The sequence below is a fragment of the Tachyglossus aculeatus genome, chromosome 1 (assembly GCF_015852505.1).
Source record: "Tachyglossus aculeatus isolate mTacAcu1 chromosome 1, mTacAcu1.pri, whole genome shotgun sequence".
Taxonomy (NCBI): domain Eukaryota; kingdom Metazoa; phylum Chordata; class Mammalia; order Monotremata; family Tachyglossidae; genus Tachyglossus; species Tachyglossus aculeatus.
In genome coordinates, this window is record NC_052066.1 from 149,037,680 (window position 1) to 149,059,918 (window position 22,239).

At 46.0% G+C, this 22,239-nt stretch overlaps 2 non-coding genes across 2 annotated transcripts; one reads left to right on the forward strand and one right to left on the reverse strand.

Moving 5' to 3' along the window:
• Positions 1-5,747: 5,747 nt before the first annotated feature.
• On the reverse strand, positions 5,748-5,885 carry LOC119937536. The gene has a single exon (XR_005454150.1). It is a non-coding gene; the product is annotated as a small nucleolar RNA SNORA7 (small nucleolar RNA).
• A 2,264-nt stretch (positions 5,886-8,149) lies between these two features.
• On the forward strand, positions 8,150-8,287 carry LOC119934014. The gene has a single exon (XR_005452841.1). It is a non-coding gene; the product is annotated as a small nucleolar RNA SNORA7 (small nucleolar RNA).
• The last annotated feature ends 13,952 nt before the right edge of the window (positions 8,288-22,239 follow it).

Sequence of the window (22,239 nt, forward strand, 5' to 3'; positions counted from 1 at the left end):
TTCCCCAAAGCACCTGTATATATGCATATATGTTTGTACATATTTATTACTCTATTTATTTATTTATGTTGCTTGTACATATCTATTCTATTTATTTTATTTTGTTAATATGTTTGGTTTTGTTCTCTGTCTCCCCCTTCTAGACTGTGAGCCCACTGTTGGGTAGGGACTGTCTCTATATGTTGCCAACTTGTACTTCCCAAGCGCTTAGTACAGTGCTCTGCACACAGTAAGCACTCAATAAATACGATTGATTGATTGATTGATTGAGGAAAAAGGACCTGGGGAGCAAAAGCCGAGAATGCTGGAGCACAAACCAACCAAGATAGCCAAGGGCGCAGAGCGTGGTGAGCAGGTGGGTGGCCCAGGAGGTCGGACCGCGGGAAGACCAAGGGCCATGGTGGAAGAAGGCTGTGGTGATAGAGCAATTAGTGAACTTCTGCTGTCGTCATGCAGTGCTATTCATTACACATCTTCAGGGGCTCAGCACTGTTCTGGGCAGTCAGGGAAGGCTTCCTGAAGGAGTACACTTGGGATGGGATGGAAATGGGAGAAATACGGGAAGGTCAATACCAGGAGTGTCCACAGATGGACCGTGAGCCAGAAGAAAGTCACCTGATGCAGGAGTTGGTTGGGGCATAGATGGCAGTGGTTTTTAAAGAGTAGAAATTCCACTTTTAATGCCTCTCTCTTCCTTTCAATGCCACGTCTCACTCTTCCTGGGAGGAAGGGTCAATCCTACATCCCCAGGGACCCCACCCCTCCTAGTGCCACCCAATAGGACCACTGGGGGTGGTGGGACGGCTATCCAGTGACTCAGGTGGGCACCCACCTGCTCCCACCTTTCCCTCACCTCCTTGCAAGGGGTACCTTTCCTGAATCTCCTTCCCTGGAAAGGGAGGTGATTTCCTAAGGCCCAGGGCCTGAAGCAACTACCCCAGTTGAAGAGGTCTAGACCTGGCTCCACCACTTGCTTACTGGGTGACCTTGGGAAAGTCAGTTAACTTCTCTGGGCCTCAGTTTCCTCCTCTATAAATGGGAATTCAATACCCCTTCTCCCTCTTTCTAGAGACAGGGAGCCCCATATAGGGCAGAGACTGTATCCAGTCCACTTATTTCTACCCCAGCTCTTAACACAGTGCTTGACATAGAATAAGCACTTTGATACAGCTATTATTCTTATTTACTCTGGTGGGGCAACCTTGGTCAGGGTGTTATCAATTCTAGAGAGAAACTACAACTCACCCCAAGGTTGCCAATGCAGACCATTCTGAGGAAACAATGACTGGTGTTTAATCTATTTTTCTTGACAGCGGAGTCAGTGGGGAAAACAAAACAACGAAAATAATCAGTCTTATAAAAAGGAACCTCAGTTTTGTGGCATAGTTTGAAGAGAAGTCAGAACGAGAAGACCCAGAGGTGAGAAAGAGTCTGAAGGCCTAAAAATAACATTCCTTTCTCATCCATATTAAATAATAAGTGTCCAATTGGAGATGTCTCCCAGGCAACCAGAGAAGAAGAACTATTCTCAGAAAATTTAGAAACAGGACTGAGTCTGCATACAAATGACAGCTAAAACAAAATAAGTAATTAGTGAACAAATGGAGAGAGATATAAAGAATACCTTGCTAGTTGAACCTTTTACCTTCATCAGAAGTTAAATTGGAAGCATTGGTGTGGAATGAGTAAGACAGAAAAGAAGCGGCGCAATTCTTTATCTACATCTATGGACCCTTCAGTGCCCTGGGAGGACCACTTAGGCAGAGGAAGGGGCCTTGTGGCCACTCTTGGCTGGCAGGGGATGTCCCTCTAGCCTGTAAGCTCGTTATGGACAGGGAGTGTATAAATAATAATAATAATAATAATGACATTTATTAAGCGCTTACCATGTGCAAAGCACTGTTTTAAGCGCTGGGGAGCAGGTTGTCCCATGTGGGGCTCAGAGTCTCAATCCCCATTTTACAGATGCGGTAACTGAGGCACAGAGAAGTTAAGTGACTTGCCCAAAGTCACACAGCTAAGTGGTGGAGCCGGGATTTGAACCCATGATCTCTGACTCCAAAGCCTGTGCTCTTTCCACAGAGTCACGCAGCTTCCCAGTGTGTATCTGTTTATTGTTATATCATACTCTCCCAAGTGCTTAGTACAGTGCTCTGCACACAGGAAGCCATCAGTAATGATTGACTAACTTTGGCTCCCAGAGATTTTTCCCTTTTGGGGTTCAGGGAAGAGGGTGAGACAGAGCCCTTGTTCAAAAAGTGGCCAGAGAAAGTCCCTGCAGGTTTTGTCTGTCTGAAAAGGGGACCTCCCAAGGACCAGTGGAAATGGCCTCAGGGAGGATTTTCCAAGAAATAGTTACCCGGGAGCATGTCAGGGGGGCCGGCGCTGCCAGCAGATTGGAACAGGCTCGAAGCTGGGAACGGAGTAGGGCCTGCGGCATCGACCCTCCGACCCCAGGGAAAGGAAAGACATGGGAAAGCCCAGGGAGTTTCTCAACCCCAACCACCGCCTTGGCCAACAACCATCTCAGGCCTCAAGAAAATAATAATAATAATGGAATTTGTTAAGTGGTTACGATGTGCCAAGCACTGTTCTAAGCGCTGAGGGAGATACAAGGTAATCAGTTGTCCCACATGGGGCTCACAGTCTTAATCGCCATTTTGCAGATGAGATAACTGAGGCCCAGAGAAGTTAAATCAATCAATCAATTGTATTTATTGAGAGCTTACTGTGTGCAGAGCACTGTACTAAGCGCTTGGGAAGCACAAGTTGGCAACACATAGAGACAGTCCCTACCCAACAGTGGGCTCACAGTCTAGAAGGGGGAGACAGAGAACAAAACCAAACAGATTAACAAAATAAAATAAATAGAATAGATATGTACAAGTAAAATAAATAGAGTAATAAATATGTAAAAACACATATACAGGTGCTGTGGGGAAGGGAAGGAGGTAAGGTGGGGGAGGGGGAGAGGAAGGAGGGGGCTCAGTCTGGGAAGGCCTCTTGCCCAAGGTTACACAGCAGACAAGTGGGGGAGCCGGAATTAGAACCCACGTCCTCTGACTCCCAAACTGGGGCTCTTTCCACTAAACCATGCTGCTTCCACTATGGGTGGGGTCCTTCGGAATAGTGTAGGGGGAGGGGTAGGTGGGGGACCACCAGGCACCCTCGGGCAACACTATGAATCTCGGCTCTATCATTCCCCTCTGCTCCCTGCATCCGGCCCTAGGCTTCGAGTCTCCTGCCCGCCCTGGCCCTCAGAGCTGGCAACGTGGCACCACTGCCATGGGGTAGGGGCCCAGAAGCCATCCCCAGGGCCCAAGCAGGACTCGTTTCTACACTGGCTCCTTGTCGGGGTAGCCTTGCCCACTGGCTGAACTGCAGTTATCTCGGAACTACACATATCCTAGACTGTGAGCCCAGTGTTGGGTAGGGCCCATCTCTATATGTTGCCAACTTGTACTTCCCAAGCGCTTGGTACAGTGCTCTGCACACAGTAAGCGCTCAATAAATATGATTGAATGAATGAATATCCTTGGCTGGTTATATTGAGGTAGTTGTGGATGAAGGCACATCTCCTCCAAGAAACCTTCCCTAAGCCCTCTTCTCTTCCCCCACTTCTGCGTCTCCCTGACTTACTCCCTTCATTCATCCTCCCTCCCAGCCCCACAGCACATATGTATATATCTGTAATTTATTTATTTATGTATATCAATGTCTGTTTCCCCCTCTAGACTGAGCTCGTTGTGGGCAGGCAATATGTCTGTTGTTGTACTATACTCTCCCAAGCACTTAGTACGGTGCTTTGCACACAGTAAATGCTCAATAAATACAATTGAATTGAAGAAAAATGTTCATGGGGAGCACAGCCATCTTTCTCACTGCACCCCTTGTCTGAAGCCACTAATTCACAATCAATGGCATCTAGACTGTAAGCTCGTCATGACCAGGAAATGTGTGTCTTGTATTGTTATGTTGTACTCTCTCGAGAGTTTAGTACAGTGCTCTGCATGCAGTAAGCACTCAATAAATATGATTGATTAATGGAATTTATTTAGCTCTTGTTGTGTGCGGAGCACCGTACTAAGCACTTGGGAGAGTACGATACAACAGAGTTGGTAGACACATTCCCTAACTACAAGGAGCTAAGGGTTCATTTCTTTCCATTCTAGGCACACGGCTTATCCATTAGATCTCAATCATTTGTTCATGATTTCACTTGTTTTCAGAGAGCGAATGTATCCTACCAAGAAGGTGCCTTTCCCCCACCCCTCAAAACCCAGGGCATTGGGGAGCAGAAAGAGCAAACAGCAGCCAGATGCAAATAAATGAACATCAAAATGATGAGAGGGATCGAGGGCAGATCTTAAATAGAAAAAAATCAGAGAAATCAGCTGCCCATCTGTTCTCTAGGAAAGATTGACTTGGTTAAGGAGGAGGTTGAATCTCAAAAGTGGCAAATTCTCCAAGAAATTTTCAGACAAGAAACTTCAAAGTGGGAGTCACATGCTCCCCTACAGAATCCCATAAAAACGCAGAGACAAATACTCAGGGTTACAGACAGGGAGAGACAGTCATACAGCAAGAGACATCTCTTCCCCCATAATCAGAAATGGGAATAGATGCACAGAGACAGAAGCACTGAAATACAGAGATGAGGGACTGAGACTGAGGGAGATGGGAGAACATAGAGAGAAGACAAATTAAAGCCAGAGAGCGAGAAAAAGTCCCAGGGGAGAAGTTGGATAGGTGCTATTTCAGGGGGACACAGTTGTTAGCAGCCGTTGTCCAGTGGGTCCCCCAAATCACTTCTAGCTGTCACTCAGAGAACCACTGAAATAGTTTTCTATTTGCCCTTCCTTCAGACATTTGGTGGCCTCGAAGAGGAAAAATTTGCCAATCAACTTAGCAACTGATTTGCCGATCAATGATATTTATTCATTCAATTCATTCATTCAATTGTATTTATTGAGCACTTACCCTGGGAGAGTACAATCTAACCATATAATAGACACATTCCCTACCCACGGTGAGCTTACGGTCTAGACGGGGAGACAGACGTGGATATAAATATATTAGGAATATGTACATAAGGCTGAGGGGGGGCTGTGAGGCTCAGTCTCTTTTGCGGGCTCCTCCTCACCTAACTGTAGGGGTCCCTCAAGGTGCAGTTCTGGGTCCTCTTTTATTCTCCATCTACAGCCACTCCCTTGGAGAACTTATTCACTCTCATAGCTTTAACTTCCACCTCAAAGCTGCCTCTGACACCTCCCCACTTAGCAGGCTGCCTCACTCACTTGCCATCTGACAAGGCCCTGCCTCACCTCCCACCACTCCATGCCTCCACCCCACCTTGCCCTACTTGCCCTTCCTCCATCCCCCGCCCCTACTACCCCTTGCCCTGTTTTAAAAACTCGTATGTTTGTCCCCATCCTCTTAGCATCATTCATTCATTCAATCGTATTTATTGAGCACTTACTGTGTGCAGAGCACTGTACTAAGTGCTTGGGAGAGTACATTACATCCCTACTTGTCTTATGCTGTCGAGTCATGTGTAACCCATAGCAACACCATGGACACATCTCTCTCAGAACGCCCCACTTCCATCTACAATCATTCTGGTAGTGTATCCACATAGTTTTCTTGGTCAAAATCCAGAAGTGGTTTACCATTGCTTCCTTCTGCTCAGTAAACCTCCGCCCTCGACTCTCTCCCAGGCCACTGCTGCCCAGCACAGGTGAATTTTGACTTGTAGCAGATTGCCTTCCACTCGCTAGCAACTGGCCAAGCTAGGAATGGAATGGGTAGGCCTCTGCTTGACTCTCCCTCCCATAGTTGAGACTGGTAGAGTACTGGAAACTCTCCAGGCGCTCTCCTGAGAGTGTTGACATCCCTACTATCCCAGCCCAAACTTGCCTCCACTGCCTTCCTTCCCCAGCCTTCTTCCTATCCACACTGCCGCCACAGCTTTGGGGAACCTGGGGCTGCTTGGTTGTAACATGGCCAGAGTGGGAAAGATTAAAAAATAGGAAAAAAAAACCCCAAAGCAAACACTTCAGTGGGTGGGTTTGGGGTGGGAAGCTGGACTCTTCCCTCTCCAGTGAACACTCTGTTGCCCAGATCATTTTTCTAAAACAACACTTGGCTCACTGTGTGTCTGTTATATTTTGTTGTATTGTTCTCTCCCATGTGCTTAGAACAGTGCTCTGCACACAGTCAGCGCTCAATAAATATGATTGACTGACTGACTAGTGTCTTTCTCATAGGAAATGCAGTGGAGGAAGAAGGGACCGGATTTGGTGACAGATTGAAAGTGCCGGTTGAGGGAGGGGGAGGAGTCAAGGAAACATGCCTAAAGGAAGGAGAAGTGAGTGGGGGTGGGGTGAATAATCACTCGATGGTATTTGTTGAGCGCTTACTGTGTGCAGAACACTGCACTAAGCCTAATGTCCAACGTGATGGCCCTAAGACAGTGAACAAGCGCGTGCCTCTGATTTAGAACTATCACGTAGGGGAGTCTGGTTAGCTCTCTGGGAAGAGACCCTGATGGGTAGAGGACACATAGTTGGGAAAAGAGAAAGAAGATCAATCAATCAATCATATTTATTGAGCGCTATGTGCAGAGCACTGTACTAAGCGCTTGGGAAGTACAAAGTGGCAACATATAGAGACAGTCCCTACCCAACATTGGGCTCACAGTCTAAACTGAGACATCTCCCCCCTGAATCACTATTTGACTAGCTAACAGAGAAGAAGCGTGGCTTAGTGGAAAGAGCACAGGCTTGGGAATCAGAGGTCATGAGTTCTAATTCCGCTCTGCCACTTGTAAACTGTGTGACTTTGGACAAGTCATTTCACTTCTCTGGGCCTCAGTTACCTCATCTATAAAGTGGGGATTAAGGCTGTGAGCCCCACGTGGGACAACCCCATTACCTTGTATCTACCCCAGGGCTTAGAACGGTGCTTGGCACATAGTAAGCTCTTAACGAACACCATCATTACTATTATAATCCACGACTATACCCACAGTCCATTCAAAATTATTTCAACCTTAGATTTGGCTTTCGAGTTTGAAAACGACCCTTCCAGATTTCTGCCAGACATTTGGGTGTGGCTGGAAAGCCCATTGTTTAACCAGCCACCTCTTCCTCTCTGTGCAAATGCAAAGATCATCCTTTGTCAGGCTGGCTCCTTGGACTTGAAAATACATTTGCAAATCCCATCATCATCATCATTATAGTGGTATTTGTTAGGCATATAAGTGCCTAACAAAAACTCAAGCAAAAACTCCTCACTCTTGGCTTCAAGGCTCTTCATCACCTCACCCCCTCCTACCTCACTTCCCTTCACTCCTTCTTCAGCCCAGCCCGCACCCTCCACTCCTCTGCCGCTAACCTCCTCACTGTGCCTCATTCTCGCCTGTCCCGCCATCGACCCCTGGCCCACATCCTACCTCTGGCCTGGAATGCCCTTTCTCCACACATCCACCAAACTAGCTCTCTTCCTCCCTTCAAAGGCCTTCCCAGACAGACGCCCCACCCACACAACCCCCTTTTTCCTCTCCTCCTCCCCTCCCCATCGCCCCCCTCCCTCTGCCCGACCCTCTTCCCCTCCCCACAGCACTTGTATAAATTTGTACATATTTATTACTCTATTTTATTTGTACATATTTATTACTCAATTTATTTTATCATGACGTGTATATAGCTATACTATTTATTATGATGGTATTGACACCTGTCTACTTGTTTTGTTGTCTGTCTCCCCCTTCTAGACTGTGAGCCCATTGTTGGGTAGGGACCATCTCTATATGTTGCTGATTTGTATTCCCAAGCTCTACACACAGTAAGCTCTCAATAAATATGATTGAATGAGTGAATGAATGCTAAGGGCTGGGGTAGAAAGCGGATGAATTGGGTGGATATAGTCCCTAGCCCGCATGGGGCTCACAGTCTAAGGGTGAGGGGAAACAACTATTGCATCCTTGCTTTACAGATGAAGAAACTGAGGCACAGAGAAGTAAAATGACTTGCTCAAGGCTACAAGGCAAACACATGGTGGAGCCAGGCTTGGCTGTACATCAGCAGGTCTTAGGAGTATGAACTCCTAGCCCCTGATACTGAAATTGGCCAGGTGTACAGGTAGATGTCCCCTCTCAGGATCGCACCTGGAGAGTTTCCAGTACTCTATTAGTCTTGACCATGGGAGAGAGACTCAAGCAGAGGCATACCCATTCCATTCCTAGCTTGGCCAGTGGCTAGCAAGTGGAAGAAAATCTGCTGCAAGTTAAGACTCACCTGTGCTGGGGAGCAGCGGTATGGGAGATAGTTGAGGGTGGAGACTCAAGTTTACTGCACGGAAGGAGGCAATGGTAAACCGCTTCCATATTTTTACCAAGAAAACTCTATGGATACACTACCAGAATGATTGCAGATGGAGATGGGGCATTCTGGGAGAGATGTGTCCATGGAGTCGCTATGGGTCAGAAACGACTTGACAGCATAAGACAGGACAAGAAAGGTAGATGTAGCTATGAAAATAAGTCTGGCCCATGGCTCTAGGGTTGAAATCAAACCAGAACATGGTGAAGGGGAATCAGGATGCTGGGCAAAGAAGTAGTTTAACAGACTCTCACATTTCTCTAGCCATATGTACAGAAATGGATCCCATTCATACATTAATCCTCTGGATTTACCAGCGATGAGTTTCCAGTTCCACAAAGCCACTTCAGTGCATCAGCAAGGCCTTTTCTAACCAAATAATCAATCAATCAATGGTATTTATTGAACGCTTACTGTGTGCAGAGCACCGTACTAAGGCCTTGGGAAAGTACAATACAATAGAGGTGGTGGCGGTAATAATAACAATGATGGCATTTATTAAGTGCTTACTATGTGCAAAGCACTGTTCTAAGCACTGGGGATGTTCCAGTGCTTAGAACAGTGCTCTGCACATAGTAAGCGCTTAATAAATGCCATTATTATTATTATTATTACAAGGTAATCAGCCCCACGGGGGGCTCACAGTCAATCTCCATTTTACAGATGAGGTAACTGAGGCACAGAGAAGTGAAGTGATTTGCCCAAAGTCACACAGCTGATAATTGGCGGAGCCGGAATTTGAACCAATGACCACTGACTCCAAAGCCCGTGCTCTTTCCACTGAGCCACGCTGCTATGGTAGACATCCCTGCCCACAAAGAGCTTACAGTCTATGGGGGGAGACTGCACTGGGGGATGTGTGGCTCAACTTATCCCCAACTAAAGAGTCCCCAAGATTGGGCAGAAACACACCTATTCTCTCCAAGTAGCTTATAATAATAATAATAATAATAATGGCATTTATTAAGCGCTTACTATGTGCAAAGCACTGTTCTAAGCACTGAGGAGGTTACAAGGTGATCAGGTTGTTCCACGGGGGGCTCACAGCCTTCATCCCCATTTTACGGATTAGGTAACTGAGACCCAGAGAAGTGAAGTGACTTTCCCAAAGTCACACAGCTGACAATTGGCGGAGCAGGAATTTGAACACATGACCCTTGACTCCAAAGCCCGTGCTCTTTCCATTGAGCCACGCTGCTATGGTAGACATCCCTGCCCACAACGAGCTTACAGTCTATGGGGGGAGACTGCACTGGGGAATGTGTGGCTCAACTTATCCCCAACTAAAGAGTCCCCAAGTTGGGCAGAAACACACCTATTCTCTCCAACAGCCATTGGAGAGCTAATCAATCAATCAATCACATTTTTCGAGCGCTTTGTGCAGAGCACTGTACTAAGCACTTTGGAGAGTACACTACAACAGAAGTAGCAGACACATCTGCTGCCACTAAATGGGATAGACAGTGAGGGCTATTAGAAGGAGAAGTCCACAGTACTGTAGCTGCTAAACCCTTAGGAAGCACACAGGGTATTTGCAAAATGTGAATTAGCTACTTGCCGAGGTGACTGGTCCCTGATGTAATGGAGCCTGCTTGAGACAGGGCGTCGGATTTTTTTTTTTTTTTTAGACACTGTATGATGGCATGTCCTGTCAGGAAAGAATTGATTATAGCACTGGAGGATGGCACCGTGTCACTCATCCACTCTTGTCCCTGCCGGCCATGTTCCTGCTGGGGCCTCGAGTACAGTGAGCAACTGGGAGAATGCTTTTACATATAATAAATAGTAATAATGGTGGTACTTGTTAAGCGATTACCACGTGCTAAGCACTCTTCTAAGCACTAGGATAGTCTGTCTCCCCCTTCTAGACTGTGAGCCCATTGTTGGGCAGGGACCGTCTCTATATGTTTCCGACTTGTACTTCCCAAGCGCTTAGTACAGTGGTCTGCACACAGTAAGCTCTCAATAAATATGATTGAATGAATGAATGAACCTGACAAAGGATCACTTTCCCCACCTTCAAAACCTTATTAAAAGCACACCTCTTCCAAGATGCCTTCCCCTACTAGGCCCTCATTTCCTCTTTTCCGATTCCCTCCTGCATTTCTCTTGAACTTGGATTTGTACCCTATATTCACCCCTCCCTCAGCCCCAAAGTGCTTAAGTACTTACCCGTAATTTATTTATATTAATGTCTGTCTCTTCCTCTAGACTAAGTGCCTTATAGGCAGGGAACATGTCTGCTAACTCTGTTATTTTGTAACCAGGAGCTAAATACAGTGATCTGCCCACAGTAAAAGCTCAATAAATACAATTGATTGATTGGCCGCATCAAAGGCTCTGTTTTTACTGCATAATGATGATTAAAACAATTAATAACAGGTGAAAACACAGTAGCCTGGGAACCACTAAGTAGGTGAAAACCCCTGCAAATTGCCACTTTGCTCTAAGATTCTAATGGCACACCCAAAGCACACAGCAAGTATTCTAGGTCTATGTAAATAACATCTCAAAAAACCCTCCAGACCAAAGTGCAGAAGCTATCTTGATTTAAGTTAGAGGTAGAGATAGAGGGTCTCCAAAACATTGGAACACCTCACACCAGGCGTCACACCTCTACTTAAGAGGAGACTCACCTGATCCCCAAAATTCCACCCCCAGTAAACCCCATGTCTTCCCTCACTCCCCCAACACATCCATCAATCAATCGTATTTATTGAGCGCTTACTGTGTGCAGAGCATTGTATTAAGCTCTTGGAAGAGTACTATATAACAGAGTCGGGAGACACGTTCCCTGCCCACAGCGAGCTTACAGTCTGGAGAGGGAGACGGACATTAATCTGAATAAATAAATTGCAGATATGTGCACAAGATGTGGGGCGGAAAGAGGGGTGAATGAAAGGTGCAAATCAATCAATCAATCAATCAATCAATCAATCGTATTTATTGAGCGCTTACTGTGTGCAGAGCACTGTACTAAGCGCTTGGGAAGTACAAGTTGGCAACATATAGAGACAGTCCCTAACACACACCTCATCTCTATGCTTCTCCTGTGGTTTGGTGTTACCCTGGCCGACCTTTTCCTCTGCTCCCCCTCCCCTCCCCATGGCCCAGAATCCCTCCCTTTTCTCTACCCCCCCCCCCCTTTTGAATATATGTACATATTTATAATCCTATTTATTTAAATTAATGATGTGTATGTATCTATACTGAATATAATAGAATTACATTTATTTATACTGATGCTATTGATGCCTGTTTACTTGTTTTGATGCCTGTCTGCCCCCTTCTAAACTGTGCCCCTGTTGTGGGCAGGGATTGTCTCTGTTGTTGAACTGTACTTTCCAAGCGCTTAGTACAGTGCTCTGCCCTCAGTAAGTGCTCAATAAATACGACTCACTGAATGAATAAACGGCTTTCAGCATTCCATTCAGGGCCCCTGCTGCGTGCCTAGAAAATTTCACAGAATGACAGGTTCTCTTCCCCATGAGGGTGAGTACATGATAGACACCCAGAGCCTACAGAGACAGGACATTCCATTCAGGACAATGGGAAACAGGGTGGACTAATGGATAGAGCATGGATCTGGGAATCAAAGGACCTGGCTCTAATCCCCGCTCTGCCACTTGTCTGCTGTGTGACCTTGGACCAGTCACTTCACTTCTCTGTGCCTCAGTTACCCCATCTGTAAAATGGGGATATGGACTGTGCCCAACCCTATCAGCTTGTGTCCGCCGCAGTGCTTAGAACAGTGCCTGGCACATAGTAAACGCTTAACGAGAAGCAGCGTGGCTCAATGGAAAGAGCACGGGCTTTGGAGTCAGAGGTCATGGGTTCAAATCCCGGCTCTGCCAACTGTCAGCTGTGTGACTTTGGGCAAATCACTTCACTTCTCTGGGCCTCAGTTACCTCACCTGAAAAATGGGGATTAAAACTGTGAGCCCCCTGTTGGACAACCTGATCACCTTGTAACCTCCCCAGTGCTTAGAACAGTGCTTTGCACATAGTAAGCACTTAATAAATACCATCATTATTATTATAGCACAGGCCTGGGATTCGGAAGGTCATGGGTTCTCATCCCAGTTCTTCCACTTGTCTGCTGGGTGATCTTGGGCAAGTCACTTAACTTCTCTGGGCCTCGGACACCTCGTCTGTAAAATGGGGATTAAGACTGAACCCCATGTGGGACAGGGAGTGTGTCCAACCTGATTAGCTTGTATCTACCCCAGTACATAGAACAGTGCTTGACACATAGTAAGTGCCTAACAAATACCAGCATCAACAACAAATAGCATAAAAAATTATCTTATATCTACCCCACTGTTTAGTATCCCCTCTAGATTGCAAACGCACTGGGGGCCAGGTATTTGTCTGTTAATTCTATTGTATGCTCCCAAGAGCTTAGCACAGTGCTCTGCACATAGTAAGCATTCAATAAATAGCGATGACTGATTACAGTGCTTGACTCTTAGTAAGCTCTTAACAAGTACCATAAAAAAAATCTCCTCCTTCAGGGTCCTCATTAGGCTGCACTTGGGTCTGTAGCTTCTGAAGCCTTGCCCTTCAACAGATTAAAAGAAGGGGGTTCTGTACTAGGAAACGGCCTGGGATCAAGAAACATTTGTGTACTGGAAGGTAAAATGAGTGAAGCTACCAAGGCTTCCCCTCCTGTTTCTGACCTCAGGGGAAGAGCCTATGCTTTCAGTGCCTGGAACACAGTAAGCACTTAACAAATATCATAAGTATTATTATTTCCTACAAAAAACCAAATCACGGGGAAGTCAAAACACAAACCCACAGTTCATCCTGCAGTGCTTTTTCAGCGAGGTGTAGCTTGCCACACCTTGCTTGTGAGAAGCAGCGTGGCTCAGTGGAAAGAGCACGGGCTTGGGAGTCAGAGGGCATGGGTTCTAATCCCGGCTCCGCCACTTGTCAGCTGTGTGACTTTGGATTTTGCTTAACTTCTCTGTGCCTCAGTTCCCTCATCTGTAAAATGGGGATTAAGACTGTGAGCCCCACGTGGGACAACCTGATCACCTTGTATCCTCCCCAGTGCTTAGAACAGTGCTTTGCACATAGTGAGTGCTTAACAAATGCCATCATCATCGTCATTATTATTATTATTGTTATTATTGCCACAGACAGCCACAATCCCTCAGTGGAAGCAGAAGCAGCATGGCCTAGTGGAAAGAGCATGGGCCTGAGAGTTATTAATCCTGGCTCCGCCATGGGTCTGCTATGTGATCTTGGGCAAGTCTCCTCCCTCCTCTGTGCCTCAGTTGCATCATTTGCAAAAATGGGGATTAAGACTGTGACCCCCCCCCCCCCACCAACACCCCACGTGGGACATGGACTTTGTCCAGCCTGATTAGCTTGTATCTACCCCAGTGCTTACTTAGTACAGTGCCTGGCACATAGTAAGTGCTTAACAAATACCAACTAAAAAAAAAAAACCCACCATGTGAGGGGTGTACAGTACCTGGCAAATAGTAAGCGTTTAACAGACACCATCATTATTATTATTATTTTATATATTATATATATTATTATTTTATAATAATAATGATGGTATTTCTTAAGCGCTTACTATGTGCCAAGTACTGTACTAAGCGCTGGGGTAGATGTAAGCAAATTAAGTTGGACATAGTCCCTGTCCCACGTGTTACTTACAGTCTCAAACCCCATTTTACACATGAAGTAACTGAGACTCAGAGAAGTGAAGTGACTTGCCTAAGGTCACCCAGCAGACAAGTGGCAGAGCTGGGACTAGAATGTATGACCTTCTGATTCCCAGGCCCGTGCTCTATCTACTATCCCATGCTGCTGCTTCTGTATACAAGTGCATGGGTATGAATGTGAACATTAGGTTCAAAGTCCATTCACAAACCAAAACCGCCCCATTAATATTTTACTTATAAATTCCCATTGCCGATGGATTATTTTCTACTCTCTCAGGAGACATTTCGGGGACATTAAATCCTTCTCAACCTTGAGTGCTTCACATAGGACTCAGGTCAACTCTGGCTGGACAGGACTTTCCAGTTCTATTAAAAAAAGTTAATAAATGCCAATTTGTTCTCTCCCAAGCACCTATTACAGTGTTTGGCGCACAGTGAGTACTCAATACATACCACTGATTGATTGATAAGCTCATTCCTCCCCCCTTCTCTCTTCCTCCCTTCAAGACCCTACTGAGAGCTCACCTCCTCCAGGAGGCCTTCCCAGACTGAGCCCCTTCCTTCCTCTCCCCTTCGTCCCCCTCTCCATCACCCCCGCCTTACCTCCTTCCCTTCCCCACAGCACCTGTATATATGTATATATGTTTGTACATATTTATTACTCTATTTATCTTACTTGTACATATCTATTTTATTTATTTTATTTTGTTAGTATGTTTGGTTTTGTTCTCTGTCTCCCCCTTCTAGACTGTGAGCCCGCTGTTGTATAGGGACCATCTCAATATGTTGCCAACTTGTACTTCCCAAGCTCTTAGTACAGTGCTCTGCACACAGTAAGCGCTCAATAAATATGATTGAATGAATGAATGAATGGTCATTTGAGAAAGTTTTGAAATGTTTGTCAAACCAGGATAATATGGCAGTGCTTCATCTATCCCACATTTTTCTCTGTTTGAGCTTTATAGTTCTGAGACTAGAATGGACAGGATATGCTTCGAGTCTGTTAGCATTTGCCACATCTTCCCGTTGTAAATTCCTGACTATTGAGAGCTTAAGGCGTAGGGTTTCTCATGTTATAACTACTCATAGTATATTAATAATATTATTTATAATATAATATAGTATCATATTCTATATGTAATTATTTATTTCCTCTCTCAGGGTCGCACCTGGAGACTTTCCAGTACTCTACCAGTCACTACTACAGGAGGGAGAGTTAAGCAGAGGCATATCCATTCCATTCCTAGCTTGGGCAGTGGCTACTGAATGGAAGGCAATCTGCTACCAGTCAAAATCAATCAATCAATCGTATTTATTGAGCGCTTACTGTGTGCAGAGCACTGTACTAAGTGCTTGGGCAGTACAAATCGGCAACGTACAGAGACGGTCCCTACCCGACAGCGGGCTCACAGTCTAGAATCAATCAATCAATCGTATTTATTGAGCGCTTACTGTGTGCCGAGCACCGTACTAAGCGCTTGGGAAGTACAAGTTGGTGACATAAGGGGGAGACAGACAACAAAACAGAACATATTAACAAAATAAATAGAATAAATATGTACAGATAAAATAGAGTAGTAAATAGATGCAAACATATATGCATATATACAGGTGCTGTGGGGAGGGGAATCAATCAATCAATTGTATTTATTGAGCGCTTACTGTGTGCAGAGCACTGTACTAAGTGCTTGGGAAGTACAAATCAGCAACGTAGAGAGACGGTCCCTACCCGACAATGGGCTCGTTGTCAAAACTCACCTATGCTGGGCAGCAGCGGCATGGGAGAGAGTTGAGAGCAGAGACTCGTTCACTGCGCGGAAGGAGGTAATGGTAAATCAGTTCCGTATTTTTACCAAGAAAACTCTATGGATACACTACTGGGATGATTGGAGATGGAAGTGGGGTGTTCTGGGAGAGATGTGTCTATGGAGTCGCTATGGGTTGGGCACGACTCGACAGCATAAGACAACAACAACTATTTATTTCATTAATGTCCGTCTCCCCCTCTAGATTGGAAGCTTGTTGTGGGTAAGGAACATGTCTACCACTCTGTTGAACTCTCCCAAGCGCTTAGTACGGTGCCCTGCACACAGTAGGCATTCAATAAACGTCATCGATTGATTGATCATATATTATTGTCATCTTTTGTGATGGGTTCTAGTGCTTACTGTGCTAAGCGCTTGGGAAGTCCAAGTCGGCAACATCTAGAGACGGTCCCTACCCAACAGCGGGCTCGCAGTCTAGAAGGGGGATACAGACAACAAAACAAAACATATTAACAAAATAAAATAAATAGAATAAATATGTAAAAGTAAAATAAAGTAATAAATATGTGCAGACATATATATGTATATGTATACATATACATATATGTATATACATACATATATACCCCAGTGCTTAGAACAGGGCCTGGCACCTAGCACTTAGGAAATACCATCATATATGTACTTTGTAGTGCTTTGCACATAGTAAGCGCTTAACAAATACCATCATATATACACTTTGCATCTCCCCCAGTGCTTAGAACAGTGCTTGGCACATAGTAAACGCTTAACAAATGTCATCATAGATGTATTTTGTATCTACCCCAGTGCTTAGAACAGGACCTAGTGCTTAGCAAATACCATCATATATGTACTTTGAAGTGCTTTGCACATAGTAAGCGCTTAACAAATACCATCATATATACACTTTGTTCTCCCCCGGCGCTTAGAACAGCGCTTGGCACATAGTAAACGCTTAACAAATGTCATCATAGATGTATTTTGTATTCATTCATTCATTCAATCGTATTTATTGAGCGCTTACTGTGCTAAGCGCTTGGGAAGTCCAAGTCGGCAACATCTAGAGACGGTCCCTACCCAACAGTGGGCTCACAGTCTAGAAGGGGGAGACAGACAACAAAACAAAGCATAGTAACAAAATGAAGTGAATAAATATGTACAAATAAAATGGAGTAATAAATATGTACAGATATACATATATCTGAATGTATATTATATATATATATGTATATATATATATATATATATATATTTATATATATACCCCAGTGCTTAGAACAGGTCCTGGCACCTAGCGCTTAGCAAATACCATTATATATGTACTTTGTAGTGCTTTGCACATAGTAAGCGCTTAACAGATACCATGATATATACACTTTGTATCTCCCCCAGCGCTTAGAACAGCGCCTGGCACATAGTAAATGCTTAACAAATGTCATGTATTTCGTATCTACCCCAGTGCTTAGAACAGGACCTAGCGCTTAGCAAATACCATCATATATATACTTTGTAGTGCTTTGCACACAGTAAGCGCTTAACAAATACTATCATATATACACTTTGTATCTACCCCAGCGCTTAGAGCAGCGCCCAGCGCATAGTAAGCGCTTAACAAACACCATCATATATATAATCCGGGCTCCGCCACTTGTCTGCTATGGGTCTTTGGGCAAGTCACTTCACTTCTCTGGACTTCAGTTCCCTCATCTGTAAAATGGGGCTCGAGACTGTGAGCCTCTTGTGGGACGGGGACGGTGTCCAACCCGATTTGCTGGTATCCACCCCAGAGTTTAGTACAGTGCCTGGCATATGGTGAGCGCTTAACAAAAACGATAATAACTTACCTCGGTTGGGGGAGAGTTGGATGCGATTAATTTAAGGATCCACTAGATGTCAGAGTCCAATCAATCAGAACGGCTCAGGGCCCGGGACCGTGTGAACGTTGAGGACGTGGGGAAACCAGGCACACAAACTGGCATCCAGGCAATGTCCAAATGGATGTAATCCAGGAAGAGCTGCTTTAACGAGGAACATGCATTAACGATCCCTTCCTCGTATTGCTGAACACGGTGTCCCTGCGGATCAGGGCCAGGAACTTGAACGCTAAAAGACAGTTGCCATCAAGAGGCAACTGATCTCCGATTGAAAAAAAGTTCAGGTCAGTTGGGTTGGTAAGTGCGGTAAATTCCTATTATCCTCAAGTTTGCCTCTTCCTCCTTCCAGACCCAAGCCACTTTCTATCGCCCTCTGATCACTCCTTTTCTTGAGGTATTTTTGGGAAACACTGTGGCGTAGTAGAAAGTCCACGGTCCCGGGAGTCAGAAGACCTGGGTGCTAATCCCTACTGGCTCCACCACCTGCCCACTGTGTGACCTTGGGCAAGTCACTTAACTTCTCTGGGGTCAGGGACTGTGTCCATCCTGATGATCTTTTATCTACTTCATTGCTTAATACAAAGCTCGGCACATAGTAAGGGCTTAATAGATACCATAATTAAATTAATTAATGAATTCTGCAAATGCTTCTCCCAGAACTCCCCTCCCAACTCCTTCCTCACTTGTCTTCCCAATAGAGGAAAAAAAAAAAAGACACACTGACCTGGAAAAAAGCCAATGAAAGCCTCAAGCCTCAAAGCTGGGTAGTGCCTTCTTGTCGTTTCTTTCCTTCCATTCTCCTTATTCATCCCACCCAGTGAAGCAATGGTACAGTGAGTATTTACATCTGTGTTGGCAAGCTATCTGCCTTTTAGCCTTATTTAAATCACATCTCCTCCAACAGGCCTGCTCTGACTAAACCCTCATTTCTCCTGCTACCTCTGTCACCTTGCACTTTTTTTTTTTAATGGTATTTGTTATGTCCTTACTTTTGCCAGGCACAGTCTTAACATTTAAGTCTTAAAATGGGGATTGAGACTGTGAGCCCTCGTGGGACAGGGACTGCGTCCAACCCAATTTGCTTGTATCCACCCCAGCATTTATTACAGTCCCCGGCACATGGTAAGTGCTTAACAAGGACCACAATTGTTAATATTATTATTGCTATTATTATAAATAATAATAACTGAGGCACAGAGAAGTGAAGTGACTTGCCCAAGGTCACACAGCAGACAAGTGGCAGGTAAGTGGTGGAGTAGGATTAGAACCCAGGTACTTATGACTCCCAGGCCAGTGCTCTATTCACTGGGCCATGTTGATTCTCACTTGGATTTGTACCCTTTATTCACCCCACCTCAACCCCACAGCACTTATGTCCATATCTCTACATACGTCTCCTCTTTCTAGGATGTAATCTCTTTGTTGGAGAGGGAATGTGAGCCCACTATTGGGTAGGGACCATCTCTCTGTGTTGCCGATTTGTACTTCCCAATCGCTTAGTCCAGTGCTCTGCACACAGTAAGCGCTCAATAAATACAATTGAATAAATGTATCTAGCAACTCTGTTATACTGTACTTCCCAAGTGCACAGCAAGCACTCAATAAATACGATTGATTGAATGACTGATTCCCGGACCTAGGTGTTGATCCTGCCTTTCGATGTTGAATCCGGCTCAAAGGGGCTGCTAGACATGAAACTTGATGCTCAGTGTTGCCAAACCCTGTTCAACTCAAATACATTTCCTACCAAGAGTGGACTAACCTATCACCCTACCCCTATGCGAAAGTCCTATCCAATCACACTGCTCGGGATTTTCGTAGTCTGATAGTTAATGAAGGAGAGGAAGTAATCAATCAATCAATCAATCGTATTTATTGAGCACTTACTGTGTGCAGAGCACTGTACTAAGCACTTGGGAAGTACAAGTTGGCAACATATAGAGACAGTCCCTACCCAACAGTGGGCTCACAGTCTAGAAGGGGGAGACAGAGAACAAAACCAAACATACTAACAAAACAAAATAAATAGAATAGATATGTTCAAGTAAAATAAATAAATAGAGTAATAAATATGTACAAACATATATACATATATACAGGTGCTGTGGGGAAGGGAAGGAGGTAAGATGGGGGGATGAAGGGGGGGGCGAGGGGGAGAGGAAGGAAGGGGCTCAGTCTGGGAAGGCCTCCTGGAGGAGGTGAGCTCTCAGTAGGGCCTTGAAGGGAGGAAGAGAGCTAGCCTGGCAGGTGGGCAGAGGGAGGGCATTCCAGGCCCGGGGGACGACATGGGCCGGGGGTCGATGGCGGGACAGGCGAGAACGAGGTACGGTGAGGAGATTAGCGGCAGAGGAGCGGAGGGTGCGGGCTGGGCTGGAGAAGGAGAGAAGGGAGGTGAGGTAGGAGGGGGCGTGGTGATGAACAGCCTTGAAGCCCAGGGTGAGGAGTTTCTGCCTGATGTGCAGATTGATTGGTAGCCACTGGAGATTTTTGAGGAGGGGAGTAACATGCCCAGAGCGTTTCTGGACAAAGACAATCTGGGCAGCAGCATGAAGTATGGATTGAAGTGGGGAGAGACATGAGGATGGGAGATCAGAGAGAAGGCTGATGCAGTAGTCCAGACGGGATAGGATGAGAGCTTGAACAAGCAGGGTAGTGGTATGGATAGAGAGGAAAGGGCAGATCTTGGCAACGTTGTGGAGCTGAGACCGGCAGGTTTTGGTGACGGCTTGGATGTGAGGGGTGAATGAGAGAGCGGAGTCGAGGATGACACCAAGTTTGCGGGCTTGTGAGACGGGAAGGATGGTAGTGCCGTCAACAGAGATGGGAAAGTCAGGGAGAGGGCAGGGTTTGGGAGGGAAGACAAGGAGTTCAGTCTTGGACATGTTGAGTTTTAGGTGGCGGGCAGACATCCAGATGGAGATGTCCTGAAGGCAGGAGGAGATGCAAGCCTGGAGAGAGGGGGAGAGAGCAGGGGCAGAGATGTAGATCTGGGTGTCATCAGCGTAGAGATGATCGTTGAAGCCGTGGGAGCGAATGAGGTCACCAAGGGAGTGCGTGTAGATTGAGAACAGAAGGGGACCGAGCACTGAACCTTGGGGAACCCCCACAGTAAGGGGATGGGAGGGGGAGGAGGAGCCCGCAAAAGAGACTGAGAATGAACGACCGGAGAGATAAGAGGAGAACCAGGAGAGGACGGAGTCTGTGAAGCCAAGGTCAGATAGCATTTTGAGGAGAAGGAGGTGGTCCACAGTATCGAAGGCAGCTGAGAGGTCGAGGAGGATTAGGACGGAGTATGAGCCATTGGATTTGGCAAGCAGGAGGTCATTGGTGACCTTTGAGAGGGCAGTTTCCATGGAATGTAGGGGACGGAAGCCAGACTGGAAGGGGTCGAGGAGAGAGTTGATGTTGAGGAATTCGAGGCAGTGCATGTAGACAACTCGTTCAAGGAGTTTGGAAAGGAATGGTAGGAGGGATATGGGGCGATAACTAGAAGGTGAGGTGGGGTCAAGAGAGGGTTTTTTTAGGATGGGAGAGACATGGGCATGTTTGAAGGCAGAGGGGAAGGAACCAGTGGAGAGTGAGCAGTTGAAGATGGAAGTTAAGGAGGGGAGAAGGGATGGAGCGAGAGATTTAATGAGATGAGAGGGAATGGGGTCAGAAGCACAGGTGGCAAGAGTAGCACTTGAGAGGAGGGAGGAGAGCTCCTCTGAGGATACTGCTGGGAAGGATGGGAGAGTAGCAGAGAGTGTTGAGAGCCGGGGGGTTGGAGAAGGTGGGGGGAGTGACTTTGGGGAGGTCGGACCTGATGGATTTAATTTTGTTAATGAAGTAGGAGGCCAGATCGTTGGGGGTGAGGGAAGGAGGAGGGGGAGGAACCGGGGGTCTGAGAAGGGAGTTGAATGTACGGAAGAGCTGGCAGGGGTGATGGGCATGGGTGTCAATGAGGGAGGAGAAATAGTTTTGTCTGGCAGAGGAGAGGGCTGAGTTAAGGCAGGAAAGGATAAACTTGAAGTGAACGAGGTTGGCATGGTGTTTAGACTTTCGCCAGCAGCGTTCGGCAGCTCAAGCATATGAGCGAAGGAGGCGGACAGTGGCAGTGATCCAGGGCTGTGGGTTAGTGGTACGAGAGCGGCGAAGGGAAAGGGGAGCGAGTGAGTCTAGCTGAGTAGAAAGGGTAGAGTTGAGAGCCAGAATAGGGCAGAAGTGCCCCACTCACCACAAATCGGGGAGAGGCTGGAAAAGGTGCCCATAAATCTGACCTGTTCAAACCTGCTTCACCAGAAGATTGGCCCTGGTGAGTCTCTATCTTGCCATCTGGGTCGGGTCTTATCTATAGCAGAAGAGGCCAAACCTCACAAACTGAAGGACTGCAAACCAAAAACCTAGTCCTGTAGACCGTAAACTCCTTGTGGGCAGGGATTGTGCCTACTAACTCTGTTGTATTCTCTCCCAAGTGCTTAGTACTGTGCTCTGCACACAGTAAACACTCAGTAAGTGCTAATGATTGTTTACTATGATG